The following is a 14,534-nucleotide window of genomic DNA, read 5'->3' as shown; positions in this document are numbered from 1 at the left end:
CTGAACAAATAACATGTACTGCTACTGAAGCATGAGACAACAAAAGTCTTCTCTGAATTAATTTATGAATCAAATATATCTACTTGGAAGCTTTAAGATAAAAGAAATTTGAAGCAGAAATATGAATCCTGGGCCTTGGTAATGCAGAAGAAAAAAAATATAGTTCACTGTGACAGCAGCTGATAACAAAAGACCGATACACACTCTGCAGTTATTCATTAGAGCTCTTTGGTGTGTGTGTTCTTTTGCTTTCAGACAGAGAAAGGTTTGCTAGGATAAGATGAAAGAGGCTTGTAACTCCTGTGTACAGTGTGCATATTCATTTTGTGTGCTTTGGGTGAGGGATCCAACTGCAGGACTGGGTTTTGTACTCTGCTTCAGGCCACTTCACTTTTCTGCACCCCACCACCTTCCTGGAGGACACAGGTTGGTTCAGATGGTCCCCCAATGAGACCCACAAAGTTAACAGGCATGAAAAATTCTGGTGAGACACACAGGCTCTTTATTCTTCAGATTTTGTTTCACATGTCTGACCCGTGAGTAGTCATAACATTTGCTGCAATACATTTTGTGTGTTTGTGAATATTACTTATATAGGTCCCCTCCTCACAGAGAATATAAGCATTCCTTCTCATCCCCTTTATGTGTGTCAGTAAGGATAAGAAATTCTGTTGAGTGAGTTTTCAGAAGGGTAAATATGTAAGTGATGGATGCAGCTCAACTTCCAGATTAACACATTCAAAGTTAGGAGTTGAAATGTTTATGATCTCAGTGCCTAAGCTCTCATTCCAGCCCCTTTCCATTACTCAGTACAGAAAGTTCTGTCTGTGAAGTGTTCAGATGGTCAGGTGGGATCATCCACACGGCTGAAAATGCTCCCCTGAATTCCACTGCACTGGTTGCCCTCTCCTGTGCTTGGATACACAGTTCACACTCAGGCACCTTCAAGGCAGCACCAACATTTAGAAGCTTTCATCTGTAGCTGAATCCCACCAGATTAGTATCAAAGCACATGGGTCAGAGCTTTTCAGAAATACCAACATTATTTATCTAAAATATCTCACAGAAATTCCACTATTCAGCCCAGTTAATTCATCATGCTAGGCAGACATCTTCAAAGCTGCAGCTGAAAAATATATTTTTTTTCGAGGAGTATCCAATAGAAAAATTATCTCCTAGCTTTTAATACACGTTAAATATCACTGGCAAAAAAAGTTGTGAAGTTCATGACTGTTATGTGTGTGCCACATCTTGGCTGACTTTTGCCAAGGATACTTAAACCATGAAGAAGAGTGAAAGAGAAAATCGCATAATACATTATTCAAATTAGTAAAAAATAGACTTGACTTGCTTTGACATCCCAAAACCATTTTATTCCAACCCCCAGTAACACATAAAAGACAGGCAAAAATCTCTGTTTGAAATGAAAATATCAAGAAAGTAAAGAAAAAAATTTTTTTTTTCAGTAGTTTCCAGTTTTTCCTGCATGTCCTAGGCAGATCTCTGTTCATATTTTATCAAGGTCCTTATATGGTATCTGTGATTTTTGTAAAACTAATCTTGTCCACAGTTCCATATCTTCAAAACACTCATCAGATCAAGGGGGGTTTTCTGCACCTATAGAGATAAATTAGCACTTGTTTTGATTAATTAATCTGAACTATTTCCACATCTACCTCAAGACTGTGTTAATTGTGCATGGACTGCCTCCTCCACAGTGTTGCTTGTAAAAGGAGCCTTGGATGTGAAACTCAGATGCAGATATTTATGCAATCAAGATAAATATCTGCTCAGACAAATCTCTGCCCATCAACATAGCCATAACTCCTCCTCATATTTTGCACCTACCTGTAGGCAGAAAAATGAATATTAACAAGCAAAGGAGGGGCACTCCTAGGATACATCCAGAGATTCCAGCTGCCCCTGCAGTCCACACCTGAATCAGGACCTTCCCTGTCCCCAGTTATTTGATATCTCCTGGTTCAGTGGCAGCTCTGAGCTCCTCTGCCTTACAGGAACAACAATTACAGGTTGACCTCTTCCATAATTTCCAGTACTCCAATTTATCCCATATTTCTTAGACTGAATTTAGAATACCTCTAGTAGAGGTCACAAGGCAGATGAGGGATCCTCAGAATTGTGTATGTGCCCTTCCAGTTGTAGACCAGGTCAGAGCCAGTTCTCTCTTTCTGAATTATTAATTCCTTTAAATAATTAGCAGATATGCCACTCAATTATCCTTTATTTCCACATCCCATTTAAAGGTCACTAGGTTTTAGAGTCATCCTTAATTTGGCATAAAAATTTTCTGTCCTTCCCAGCTCTGGCTTTACATCCCTGCAATCTGAAAAGCACAAAATTAACTTTGACAGCATTAACTCTTTGGTTCTGTGAAGTGTACATTCTTCCTCTGCTTTCACTCATGGCAAAAGACATTGTTCAATTATTTAAGTTTAAAGAAAATTACATTTCCTCAGCTGTTTTAAATAAACTATGCCTCTTCTTATAGATCATATTTCAATATTTATACTTATTGAATGTATTAGGACCAAATTGATGTCAGAAATTGTAATACAGCAAAAAAATCCTATCCTGAATTCTCTCCTCCTTTATCCTTGTGAGAGTTATTAAAAAAAAAAAGATAATCTGATTTTATTTTATTTATGATGTCCTTCGGGTCACAGAGAAATGTGATTTCTCACAGACCAACTGAGTTTCCAATATGCAGAATAAAAAGCTGAATATTCTTAGCTACACTCCATGACTGATTGTTGTCCTTTCTTCTTTCCTCTAGGTGATGCCAAATTAAATTGCCTTCAGTAAAAACATATAAAATATAATTAACCTTAGCAACCCAGTTATCCTCTGTGTCCCTTTTCCCACTGAGTATAAAGTATAGAGAAACATTTATTCTTTACAATTACTAAAACTTTCATGACAAAACAGAGTTAACCAATGTTGCTGTACCACAATAACTGAGATGTTCAAACTTGCAGCAGCGGTGTGGAAGGAGAAGCTTTTGTGAGTTTGGGTGGTTAGTTCAGTCAATATTTTCCGTCAGTATTTCCTTATGAACTGATTTTGTACCCTGAAACAACCTCAACAATTAGATTGAGTTGTAGCCCTGTCACTGCCAGGTTTGGAGATCCTGTGCACAACCCTCTCACTCTTGCCTGCTTTACTGGAGTGCAGGGAAGATGAGGCAGTAATTTGATATATAAATTATTGCATGATTTGCTGACATTACAGGTGGGCCCAAACCATGGGATAGCCACAGTTTGGCATCTCTAGAAATGGATCCTGGCAGTCCCCAGCAGTGCTGTGCATGAGGAGAAAGTGGCTGATTGTCAGAGTAATTAATACCTGGCTGCACAGAGCTGTGGTTGGCTGCTCTCTGCTAGAAGAAAGATGAAGAAACTGATTAGGAAATCCTTAGATTTCCTTAAAAAGGAAAAGCTGAGGTACCAGTTATTACCAGATATCTTTCTTCCACTTGGCACTTTTGGTAAAAGCTCAGGGAGCAAATCCTCTACCTTTAGTCTTATAAACCCATCAGCTTAACACAGAGATGGTGCCTTAGGGCTAGGCAAAAAACCCAAAGATCCTTTTTGGGTTGTTGCTGCTATCATGTGTTCAACTATCATTATGGAAAAGTATTTCTTAAAATGCTGAATTTATTTACAGGATCTGCTGACAGAAGTTGTGAAAATGCACTATTAAATTACATATTAATTGTGAATTTCCAGTGGACTCAAGTCCCATCAATACCTAAATAACAGTAAATGTAGGTGGTTGCAAAGAGCCACAGGTAAGTCTAAACATGTCAGGAGATCATAATCACCTGGGGATCCATGTCACCACTGGATACCACAGAACTCACTGGTCTTACTGCAGCTGAACCTTAATTGCTATTATGGTTGAGTTTCATGTGTTAAGGCAAAGAACAACTTTCCCAAACTCTTTTGATCACCACATTGTCATGAGCTCGTATGTGTTATCTTTGCAGTTCATTTTGAATCTGGAATTAGTAACATTCATTTATTTGCTTAGTAGTTTTTTCACACCTGATTATTTTTTCATTTGTCATTTCTATTGCCATTGAAGGGACAAACAAAGAACATTGCAAAAGTGATGGTCAGCTCATCACTCAGCTGGGCTGTGGAGACCTTCTTTAATGATACCAGGGTTACCCCAAAATAATTCTAAATTTTCTGGGAAGGGTGACAAAAAGAGAAACTAAAGATAAGAGCGTAAGACCTATGTTTCCTTCAGGAAACTCCATTCCTCCATAAATAAGAAGAAATAATTTCCAACTGGTTGTTTCCAAAACTACTTATCTCTATATACATCTTAGGTATACTCTCTACCTAAAAAAATATGCAAGCAACTGCTCTGTCCACAAAACTTAGTGTTTATCATTCAGAAACACAAGGCCCAGAGTACAATAAAACCTTCCCTCTGCCAGGCTCTGTGTAAAGCAGCAGATGTAGAAGGCACATCACAAAAAGCACAGATGAAAAAACAGATATCATCTCTCTGCCTCCTTTATGGGAATAAGCCAGAAAGATCAGTGCATTCCCTAAAGCAGTTGCATGTGTTCATGTTTATTCTCCACAGGATACAGAGGGGTCCACACTGTCCTGTCAGGACTCATCTGAGCATCTTTCAGGTCCTATCCAGCCTTTCAATAGGCAGCACAACAGCTTTCTGGGAAGGAGATGGAGATCCACAGGCAAAGAACAAAACACAACAAAACAAACCCCAAACCATACAGCACTTTGCTGCTTGGCTGTAAGGCTGGAGTCCTGAGCTTCCCAACTTCATGGGTTTGGGAAGTTTGAACTGGAGCCTGGGCTGGTGGCCTTGTGTGGCAGGCACATGCTTCTCTCTCAGGATTTTTTCATTCAGAGGAGTACAGAGGGAAGAAAGAGAAAACAATTTCTATTTCTGCTCCTTGTTTTTCCTATGTGGAATGTGTTTGGAGAATTGTTTACCTGGGGTGATTGCTTGGTTGGATTCTGGTGAGGATTGTTTGAGCCTGATGGCCAATCCAACCCACCTGTGGCTGGACTAGAGAGAGAGGGTCACGAGTTGTGAGTTAGTTTGAAAAAGTATGTTTGTAGTTTTAGTATCTCCTTTAAATAGCATATTAATGTATTATAGTATAGTTATAATAAAGAAATCATTCAGCCTTCTGATCTGGAGTCAAACATCATTTCTTCCCACTGGGTTCACCTGCCTTTACAATAGCCTTGCTCACATCATTTGTTGTCTCCTGGACCCCAAAGGCAGCAGCAGCCTATGGGCCACACTTGCAGACTCCCTTTCCTTGTTCCATCTATTGGCAAATGCCCCTTATCTAATATCCCTATCTGTAAATTTTATGTTTCGTTACCCAAAGTGAAATCCTGGCTGCGACTCAAGGAACAAAAAATTCAGAACAAACCTGCCAATCGTGTGTTTTCAGTTCAGGCTAGAAGAAAGGAATCACTGTGATAGCTAAAGGCAGTAAATATCTGTACACACCACTGCTTTCATCATCTCCTCTCTGTCAGATCTTGTTTTGATTTTTTTGTATAATCTGTTAGAAATGAAGGCTACACATTGACTATTCTACTATGTACTCAGGTTGAGACTCTTCCTTTTAGTTAGATGAGAAGGAGCTTGACTGAAGTGTGTTGACATAGTTTAGTTATTTAAGACCATTAAATAATCTTTTCTATGCATGTATTATCGAGCATTTTAAATACCAGCGCCATTTTTGTATTAGTGAACACTTCTGCAGATTAAGGATTGATTTGGGCATTTTTTTTTCTTTTTTTAAAGAGAAACCCGTGCAATAAGTGCTGAGCAATAGCAAAACTTATATAAATCCAACAAAAGACATACTGATAAGCTCAAAGGGAAGAATCAAACTCTAGGGAGGGGTGAGCAAGCAAGAATTGGTATTTCAAAGAAATGTACACTGTAGTACTATATATTAACTCTATTTTGGAGTGTATTGCAGTATCATAACCCCCCCAATTATCTGGAAGAAGGGAGGCACTGATACAGATGTTTTCATAGCACCAAGTCCTGGAACACTTTAAACTCATATTGCAGGATGTTTTCTCAGCTGTCTGATTATTCTGTTTTATGAACCAGCTTTATCTGAAGGATGCTTTCTGCACTCAGTTGGGGCTTAGGCTCTGAGAAATTTCCATTACATTGGTCATCCTGGGATGTATTGAATAGAAATTACTGCGGAGGGAAAGACCTTGGTTCTTCTCCAAAGCTGGGACTAGTAAGGTGAAGCCCTCACTTCCATATAGCCAGGGGCTGTATGCACTGCTGATTACTCTTGTTATTTCTGAGCTATAAATGTTACCTAGCAGCTGTAGCCTCATTATGGTGAGCACAACACACACAGGGAGAATGAAGTAACCTTCTGCTCTTGGAGTCACACTTCTTGGAAATACACATCAGACCCAAAGACAGCTTTATTGAGACGTGGCCACCCTCAGAAAGAGTGAAGCAGTGACAGTAATTTCGATGAATTGATGGGGAATTAGTTTAGTAAACATTTATTTTGTCCATCCCTGAATTATTGCAACTTTTCTCCTTGGCTTACCTTAAGGAAAACATGACATATACATCAATAAATTGGATCCCACAATCTTTTGAAAACGAGCTCAATGACATCCATCACATGCTCTTCTGCCTTTGCAGTAAAATCTGCAGGACAAACACAGTCTTTAGAATCCAGCTAAAACTGGACCTACTCATCAGCACTGGGAATACATTATTATAATTACTATTAGGGTTATTTATTAAATTTGCAACAAAGCAAAAAGTGACATAAATGGAGGATGTGAGAATCACTAACCATATAATCAAAATCAGTAGCATTTCCAGTGGATTTCTGTGCTTTTTAGATCAGGGGGTAAGTCCAGGCCCTATACTTGGCTTTGAATGACCTCTGACACAGAAGAGGTAAAAATCAAAGAGGGATTTGATCTTCTGGTGCTGGATGGATATAAAGATGCAGTTTTCCCCAGATTAAAGCAGACTGCCAGTAAGTAAATAATTTTTAAAATATGTTTAAAAATTACAGTATCATAGAATCAATTTAGTTTGGAAAAGACCTTTAAGACCATTGAGTCCAACTAATAACCAAACACTTCCGTTTCAACTATTGTTATGTACAGTCCTTTCTTAAACACCTCCAGGGTCAGTGACTCCACCATCTCCAGATAATTATTTCAAATTAGCCTCAATTAAACCCTTTATAAGTCATAATACTCTGGAGTTTTGTTTGTTTCAGTTCTATTTTCTAACTACCAGCAATGTATGATCAGTGGAAATTAGAAGACATTCCAGTAACATCAATAAAAATGCTGGTAAGTAAAAGAAGTCAGCCTGATAATTGCCCACGATGCCAAGTCCTTTAACTTTTTTTATTTAGGCTTGAAAATTACAATTTGATGTTCTGGTAAGGTTTTCCTCCTGATTTTCCTCCTTCCACCTGCTCTAAAATGCAAACAAACCAAAACATGGATGCTCTTTTGGGGTGAGTATTTACTACCACATGAACACTGAGCTTCAGCATATCACAAGTGTGGCATCATTTATTCAGAAATGCTTAGAAAAATTGCATTCTCCAGATTTTCTGCATAAATAGGAGGGATCTGCTTGTTTTATAACTGAGCTGAGTCCTGTGAAGCACAAGCCATGCTCCTGAACTATCAATTCAAGGGATTCATTTAGAGCCAAGAAGTCTACTTGACAGGAGGCATATTTTATAATCTTTCACTTCTCCCACTGTGTAGGAAGCAATTCTACACTGGTAGTTTAACCTTCATCTACAAAGAACAATTGTTCTCTTCATGAAGTCTGTACTGTTTTACTTCAGGAATACACTGAAGAAATTATTGATGGCAAAAGTCACAAGAAGAATTGTGTTCCTATAGCAAGCACTGCCAGTTAAAAGCAGACAAATATTGGTTTTAAAGTATATCATTCATAACATCTGGGAGGGTTTTTTGTTTTTTTTGTCGTTTGGTTGGTTTTGTTTTGCTGTTTTATTTTTCCATTTCCTGCTTCTCTTTTTTGACATGCAAATATCTTCAAAATCTCTTCCATATAGCTTGCCAGACCTATATAACAACATTCAACCAAAAAATATACATCCAACCTGTGTGGGTTGCAGTATTTCTGAAAGAAAATTAGTAAAACCCTATTTAAAGATCTGCTCATTACTGGTAGGAGGTGGTTAGTAGAAGGATTAAATATAAATTCTACAAGATTAATATGGTCATGTGCTAAGAAATTTCAAGACCAATGTAGAAACAGTTTTGGCAAATGTTCCAAATCCCAGGCTTCCTTATTCCAGAAAACTATATTTCTGAAGGAAATTTCAAGTGAAATTTTATTTTTTTTCAGCCTCTTCTGTTTTGAAGCAGGGTGTCCTTCCAGGGCTCAGCCAGATTCTAGGAATTAGGCATTATTTTGGCCACTCCTGTTGCTGTGAATCCTTTTTTAACTCGGAGTTTTGTTCCACATATTCCTAGGCAGGCTCCCCCATGACTGAACTGCTTTGCAAAGAATGGACAATATTTTTACCACATCCTCCTTCAGCCACTTATAGGCAGATTCATTGCCTTGCTCCAAAAATAGGATGAATTATTTATTTAATAGGTGAGAGTTTAAACCTGTGATTCCCATTTTCACACAAACATCTTACCCCTGGTTTCAAGTTACCAAAACAGCGGTGAAATGAAGATTCTCCAAGGGCTGGAGCACCTCTCCTGTGAAGAGAAGCTGAGAGTTGTGGTTGTTCAGCCTGGAGAGGAGAAGGCTCCAGGGAGACCTTCCAGCACTTTCCAGTGCCTAAGGAGACTCGAAGAGATCTGGAGAGGGACTTGGAAAAGGGTCTGGAGTGACAGGACAAGAGGGAATGGCTCCCCACTTCACATCTGGAAATGCAGAAATCTTTCTTAGTAGAAATCTTTAGGGCAAGATCAATTTCATTAGAATTAAAAGCAGTTTAATGTAAGGTAACTAATTTCAGTAAAAAATAAATAAATAAATTCGAATAGAATCTGGCTTCATTCTGGCTGTGTAAAAACTAAGAACTGAGAATATAAGAATATTTACATAAAAATAAAGCAATGGCTAAATAGAACCAGTTTGAACTTAAGAGGACCACACTTATACAAATAAACATGAACATAGCCAAGAGAAAATCAGTCTATGTATCTATCAAAACAAACAAAGGACAGCAAGAAGAGATAAGAGATTCTTTTTAGCAGAGGATTTTGTCAATTACAGATCTAACCAGCCACATCTGGATAACATCCCTGCTTGGGTGAAAGATCACTATCACAAATCAAGCTCTGTAGAGGAGCCACAAATAACTGCTCAATTCATCGGTTATTTTGTGTGAGCTGAGCTCATCCCTCCATTCTCCTCATTACCCACAGACAAATTCACTCTTTATGAGGCACAGAGGCTGCACTGTAGTTTTCCCATTGGGTCCCACCCTGCTTTTTTTTTACCTGAAACACCTTTTTCAGAAAGAATTAGCTGATGAAATGAGGACATTAGAGTCCTGTTTCTGTGTTTATTTCCTTTTTACTCTGTTTATATGTTTCCAAATACAGAGTATAAATCGCAGGTTAAGATTTCCCATCACATATGTGGGAGTACTTTCTGCAACACTACCTTACTGCAAAGACATGGCACTGAAGGTATTTTATTAATCTTTTTGTTTGTTTTTTTGTTTTGAGGTGCTTATAAGTACTGGAGTACTCAAAAGTTATGGTGACCCTCTGAGGCAAAAGGAGGTTCCCTGCAGACTCATTGTTGGGGTTGTGAAGCTCTGGAATTATTACAAAGTTCTCCTGAGACCTGTGGTGCTTTTTATTTAACACCTCCCTCTCTGAACCTGATGAAAACATGTGAAATGCATTGACCCATTTTTCATGAAAATATCTGACCACAAACATATTTTACTTATAATGAAACTGCAGAGATGCAGTCCTTCAGGACATCAATTAATACCTGTGTGAAAACTTTAACTTTCACAGTTTTTAAAAGAGTGGTTTTGGTCCTGTCAATATGAGCCAAAGATGCCACCAGTGGCCATTCTGCTCCTGCAGTTTTTTTCTGCTGGTTTCTCTGCATCCAAACACTGAATCATCCACTTTCCCATAAGACCACATGCTCTATCCATGCCACAATCAATATCCATAATATTTAGGATAATACTACACTAAGAAATGTTAGATTTATAGAAAAACCTGTCTGGAAGTTGAGGAATGCTGATAGGAAAGCACCAGAGGAATTTCCACAAAGTACTAAGCTGAAATATATAGGCAAGAGTAGGCAGGTATTTAATCCAGGCTGAAAAGCATTTATACTTGCTAATTGAGCCCATTGAGGGCATGAGTCAGCTTCATTTTGATCCAATTGAATCCTCCCAGGAATATGACTGACTCTGAAAAAATCTGCTTTTGTGAGTCCAGTCACAATTATAAGATAGGGGCTAATGCTGATGATACAGTTAGTCTGACAGATTGAAACAACTTCAGTTAATTATGATCTTAAAATCCCTAGAGAAAATTTCTAAATGTCTTAATCTATGTTTTCCCAGGGAATCCTGGGATGTATTCCTTTGTTAATTTTTTCTTACTTGTAAAAGGATTTTTTCCCTGCTAGTTCTATTAAATGACCTGTCAGAGGGAATAATGTGATGAGTATTTTGTGATTAGATTGCTCATTTTGCAGTGTGACCTAAACTGTGGTTTGAGTTTAGTTTCATCATCATGCAAAGACTTGAAACTCAAATTATTAGGCACTTAAAAAAAATTTTTAAAAGGCAGAGAAGATAAAAACACACATATGAACTTAAACTAATTGTGGACATAACCTTTGAAGGGTTTGCTTGAGAGACGTTGCCACACAAACAATAGTTCCAGAAATGTCTCAGGTATGAAAAAATTAACTCTATCCTAGACAAAACTAGTGAAGGAGATAAAATATTACCCACAACACTGGGTGGAATCCACTGCAGTTAATTCTGGGCATCTGGCATGTGGACCTTTACCTCTGAAATACTTGTTTAGGTTGCACTTCTAGAAAATGGAATAAAGAATGGCTTTTAATACTTGCTAAAATGGACAAATAAAGCGGGTTATCAAACCCCTAATGTCTTTTCATCATTAGTTGCAAACAGCAACTTGAGAAGCAGCTGAGATATCATTCTGTACGTCTGAAACAGAAAGAAAGGTGTCCAGTGAGGAGTTTTTAAATAAAGTTTAAAGTTTTCAAATAAATTACCTACTGCCATTCCCTACTTTTGCTTTCTTTGAGGACCTTTAGAACATGAGCAATAGTCTTGACATGTCAGAAGGACAAGAGTTAATGTCTGCTGGAAAAAGAAGCAACCTCTCCTAGCGTGGCACCACTGAACCCACAGTGGAAGTCTGCAAAAAGTCAGCAAAAGCTTTGGTTTTTGGTTCTTTTTTTGGTTCTGGGTCTTGCTCTCACCTTGCAGCTGTGCTGCCAGGAAAGCCATGAAGATTAATTCAGTCAGCCAACTACAGTGTTATCAATTTCTGTTTTATTGACTTGGTCCCATTCTCAGCACTGTTAAAATTCAGATGTGTACATTATATCTATTGCCAGGTACAGCATTTTTTTGTTTAATATCTAATCAGTTTCCAGTATTTACCATGGATCACCTTCTTCTCATTGTGCTGAGAACCAGGTTCGGAACAGGTAATATGTTTATGTCTTGGTGCATATACATTAATTTTTTGTATTTATTATGTCAATAATGATTCATTCTCCTGAGGTCACAAGTGTTCTTTACATTGCTCTGGAGATTCATCACAATATGTCACACAGAAAGAAAATGCTCATGAAAACTGAGAGAGAAAATACTAATCTTGTGGCAAGAATTTTGGAGAGAATATCATTGTTTTGGCCAAAAACAAATCAGTAGTAAAGACACAATCTGTTCTCATCCTGCAATCCAAACAAAATCAAGCTGCTAAAGAACTTTGATCTTCAATTTTCAATTATATTCAGAATGATTTGGACTATATTAATGTTTTCTATATGTTCTATTTCTATATGTTCTATTTCTATCACCTAAATCCCTGAACTTGGAAATTACTTTACTTGTAGCAAACACATGATCTAAGGAATTAAAAAACTTCTGATTTTCCAAACACATGAACTAAGAAAAATTTAATTTGAATTTAAGTTCAAATTTAGCTTGCATTGTAGCAAAAGATTAATTGCAGAACTGAAGAAAAGGAAAAATATTCACTTCTGAACTTACAACTTTGCATCATGCCACTGCATTTCTTTTAGTGATGTTCCCCTTCCTTCTGCCAGTCTGCCAAAGCATCTTCCACGTGGGGAGTTTTTTATGTGGTTTAACATAACAATTGGGGTTTTTCTTGAAAAATTGAGGAAATACAGAGATTGGATGATTATCATAACATGGTTTATGTGCATTACACTGACGTCAGCTATCACTAGAATATATGGAGCTCCTTTCACTGGGATTTGTCTTCTTTCAAGGCACAAACAGAGGAGTACCACAGTATGGCACTTCCTTGCTCCATATTCCATTGTACAGAAGATCCTGGCTTTATTTAGGTGCTGTGAGAAAAAGAGATATAAAATAGATGCAATTAAGTAAATAATTACAACAACAGCTTTAGACAGCATTCCTGACTGGCTGTCAGAACTGTATGGGAAACTGTGCAAAGAAATTTGCCAAACCTCGAGGCACCTTTAGAAAAACAAATTTTTCTCACAAAGCAAGGTTTGCAGAATTTTGGAGATATAAAGCAGCCTAAAACTCTCCTTCAACATAAATGAAAATTCCTTTAAATTATTATTTTATTTTTGCTTTTTGTCTCAGAGAGCAACTCCATTCTCGTAAAATAAGAATGATTAACTCTTTTTTAACGATGAAGACAAAATAGATGTAAGGAATCATCAATTTGAATTTGGCTTTCTTAATCCATGTCAAACACTGCCTTCAAAATTGGCTGTCTTGACTAATTTGGTTTTGCTGGAGACTAAATAAATGTCTGCAATAAAAGATGCTCAAAACTCTAGAAATTAAGTCAAACCGACCTAGAAAAAAACTTTGCGGGGAAAAAAACAGGTCAGTCTTGACTGTTGATGGATCTCCCTCTTTGTAATTGTTTCTGAGGATCTTATTCATCAATCTTTTTTGAGAATATTATGGGGAGAAATGGAAGGCACTTCATCACCACAGCCTCCATTCTGCTGCAGATGATCCATTTCACGTGCCATAACAGAATCCTAAAATGGATTACAGCCTAGGAAAATACAGAGGGAAAGAAAGCTAACCTTCAATTACCACGATTAGACTACAAAAGAAAAATAGATCCATTTTTTCTTAAGTGCTCCTATTTAATTTTGTGAATATTTACAAAAACCCCAAACCAAACCAAACCAACAAAAAACTCCTAACCATAAATGCCTGAGATATTTCATATGCTGTCTCTCCAGAATCTTGCCCTAAAACCCTTCTTAGGTCAGAATCACATGGTCATTGAAACTATTCCTTTTGCAAAGACCCAAACATCCAGGAAATGCCAACACCACATGTTTAGAATAAGAATAATCTGCAAGAAATCAAATAAGACCGATATGTTCAAAAGCTTTTCCATAACTTAAAACCCCACTGAATTAGGAGCAGAGTTGCCTGCATGTTGCAAGATCAGATTTCAGAGCAGGGTGAAGGACTTTTTTTCTCTAAATTCAACCATTTCTGATCACTGACCTGTTGTTTCCAGGCTGAAAACTCCCTGTTCATGTTCAAACAGTGCCGTGCTCTCATGGCCTGTGTCACAGGAGGACACAAGGGACACTTTTCCTGCACCAAATTTCTCATATCTCTCATCCTGAGCAGGTCCAATGCTACCAATATAAGGACTTTCATTATGATATATATATATAACATAAGCATATTATAATTTTTTCATGTTTTCCACAGTATCCTTCCCTCACAATTTACCAAGATATCTATTTGCTGTGAAATTTCATCACTTGTTAATGGGCTGCAAGCATTTCTGAAGCTGAAAAAAAAATATATCCCAAATTTAGTCCAGTTTTGCTTTTGCAGGTAAAATAACTAGATTAACAACAATCACTTACTTTGTCTGTCATGCCCACTTTGTCTCGTAATTTATTAGCAGATTATCTCTTTTTTTTATTCTGAACAATAAAGTTTCTCTTAATTTTCTGCACTCATATAAAGCAACTAAAGTCAACACCTGTAAAATGGCAGATGGTAACAATCAAATGTGAAAAACATCTTCTGCTCATTGAAGGAATGTTCAATACATGGCAGGTACTTCCCAAATATCCAAAAAGGAAAATCAAATTTCCTCATTGCCTGTCCATGGCAGGGCATTTCTACATGTACAAATAGGAGAGGGCTGAGCCTTTGTGCATTTCACAAGCAGAGGTTCAGAAGTATATCAGTAATTCAGTTTATCAGA

General features: G+C 37.5%; 1 long non-coding RNA gene across 1 annotated transcript; it reads right to left on the bottom strand.

The window, feature by feature from the left end:
* Nucleotides 1-1,214: 1,214 nt before the first annotated feature.
* Nucleotides 1,215-14,280, bottom strand: LOC140683855 (uncharacterized). Its single transcript, XR_012055416.1, has 5 exons — nucleotides 14,048-14,280; nucleotides 12,329-12,654; nucleotides 8,723-8,954; nucleotides 6,611-6,714; nucleotides 1,215-1,617 (listed from the first exon to the last, which is right to left on the bottom strand). It is a non-coding gene; the product is annotated as an uncharacterized lncRNA (long non-coding RNA).
* Between the last annotated feature and the right edge of the window lie 254 nt (nucleotides 14,281-14,534).

Source organism: Taeniopygia guttata, chromosome 4 (genome assembly GCF_048771995.1).
Source record: "Taeniopygia guttata chromosome 4, bTaeGut7.mat, whole genome shotgun sequence".
NCBI lineage: Eukaryota > Metazoa > Chordata > Aves > Passeriformes > Estrildidae > Taeniopygia > Taeniopygia guttata.
The sequence above is the reverse complement of the archived record's forward strand: the minus strand, read 5'-3'. Positions and strand labels throughout refer to the sequence as shown.